A 2,341-nucleotide genomic window follows, 5' to 3' on the forward strand; every position below is an offset into this window, starting at 1 on the left:
ATAATGAGACAGATAAACTATTACAGTAATTGTTAACAAATATATTATTTGCATCTTTGATATACACTGAAAACATTGATTATGTATAATAATAATAATAATAATTCTTTGCATTTATATAGTGCTTTTCTCATTACTCAAAGTGCTCAGGAATTGCAGGTTAAGGACCTTGCTCAAGGGCCCATCAGAGCAGAGTCCCTATTGGCACTTACGGGATTCGAACCGGCAACCTTCCGATTGCCAGTGCAGATCCCTGCATATTCTAACAGCATACAAATGCAAATAAGAAATAGCTCAAAAGCAGCATGAAAACATCAAAATGAAGCCATTTCCAGGTGTTAGGTTATTTTATTAAAATATTGGTTTTCTAAAAATATGAATTCTTCTGAAAAATGGCTTGACATGTTATTGCTTTTAAAGTGAATTAATTATATTTAAAGAAACTAAAAAAATGAATGTAATTCATTTTGATGCATGAGATTAGTTTGAGATATTCATCCATCCAGAATCAGGTGCAAGGAAAACCCCTATTTGGGACAGTAGTACGACATGAGCAGATTCTCATTTAGGCCTAATTAAGTATTAGTCAACATACACTATGTTGGGATGGACCCAAAGAGAACAGCAAATTAAATCAATCAATAAATCAACTAACCAATCAATCAATCAATCAATATATAAATAATACTGATAAGGGAGAAAGTCCAAATTTCACAAAGGACAGTTTCCATTCATCTTCTGCAAAAGTTAAGAAGCAGCACTAACTGCCCTATACGTGTCATTAAGAGTCATCATATTATAATTACAATACAATACAATACAATTTATTTTTGTATAGCCCAAAATCACACAAGAAGTGCCGCATTGGGCTTTAACAGGCCCTGCCTCTTGACAGCCCCCCAACCTTGACTCTCTAAGAAGACAAGAAAAAACTCCCAAAAAACCCTTGTAGGGGAGAAAATGGAAGAAACCTTGGGAAAGGCAGTTCAAAAAGAGATCTCTTTCCAGGTAGGTTGGGCATGCAGTGAGTGTCAAAAAGAAGGGGGTAAATACAATACAATACAATACATAGAGCAGAACAAAACAAATCCTCAATACATTATAAAAATAAAAAAATTACAAGTATGGAGCAGAATTTAACAGTAGATGATATCCCATAATATCCATCCATCCATTTTCCAACCCGCTGAATCCGAACACAGGGTCACGGGGGTCTGCTGGAGCCAATCCCAGCCAACACAGGGCACAAGGCAGGAACCAATCCCGGGCAGGGTGCCAACCCACCGCAGGACACACACAAACACACCCACACACCAAGCACACAATAGGGCCAATTTAGAATCGCCAATCCACCTAACCTGCATGTCTTTGGACTGTGGGAGGAAACCGGAGCACCCGGAGGAAACCCATGCAGACATGGGGAGAACATGCAAACTCCACGCAGGGAGGACCCGGGAAGCGAACCCAGGTCCCCAGGTCTCCCAACTGCGAGGCAGCAGTGCTACCCACTGTGCCACCGTGCCGCCCTATCCCATAATATGATTTGGATTTGTTTAGAGTCCTGGAGACCTCAGCCATCAAACTGCCTCCCCCATTTGGCCATTCCACAGCTGAGACAGTGCTGGGCCAGCCAATCCGATGAAAGGACCCCTCTACCACACAATTCCTGTGATCCTCCATCAGGGATGACTTTACCTTAGACAGGCAAAACAACTTGGCAGGTGGGTCGTGGCACCAAGTGCCACATTTGAGTACTGAGAAGAGAAACAGAATAGGTGAGGGTTAGTAACAAATTATAACTATCATGTTACTTATGTTTTAGTGCTAATGACTAACAACAGAGATGCAGTCTGTACAATTACCAGCAGTAATAGATGAGAGCTAAGTTATCATCCAGCATCAAAGCAAGTTGTTCAATTTTCTGACACCTGCATTTAGTTATGGTGTTAAGCCAGTCCTAGAATTTTTTAGTTTACATTTATGGCCTGAATGTGGTCACAACCTTGGACCAACATATATACCAGATAGCACAAATATTCTACAGTACCTTATTTTGAACAACCCAATTATGCCTAAACACTTATTTAGTGTGCTGAAGACTCCATTGCATTGTAAAGTTTTTGTAGCTACTGTGTATTGCGGCCCTTAAATTTCAATAAGGGCCTTATATTGATGTTCAGCCTTATCGCTTTCCACATTCTACACAGAATAGTTTTAAAATCAATCATAAAATTGTTCTTTTGTTAAACTATTGTTAAGTAAAACAATGTTATTAAGTGAGAACTACCAGTCGTGCCATGCTATCAAATATAATCATTCATCAAAATAAGTGAGGACATAA

Source organism: Erpetoichthys calabaricus, chromosome 3, assembly GCF_900747795.2.
Source record: "Erpetoichthys calabaricus chromosome 3, fErpCal1.3, whole genome shotgun sequence".
In the NCBI taxonomy this organism is placed as follows: Eukaryota; Metazoa; Chordata; class Cladistia; order Polypteriformes; family Polypteridae; genus Erpetoichthys; species Erpetoichthys calabaricus.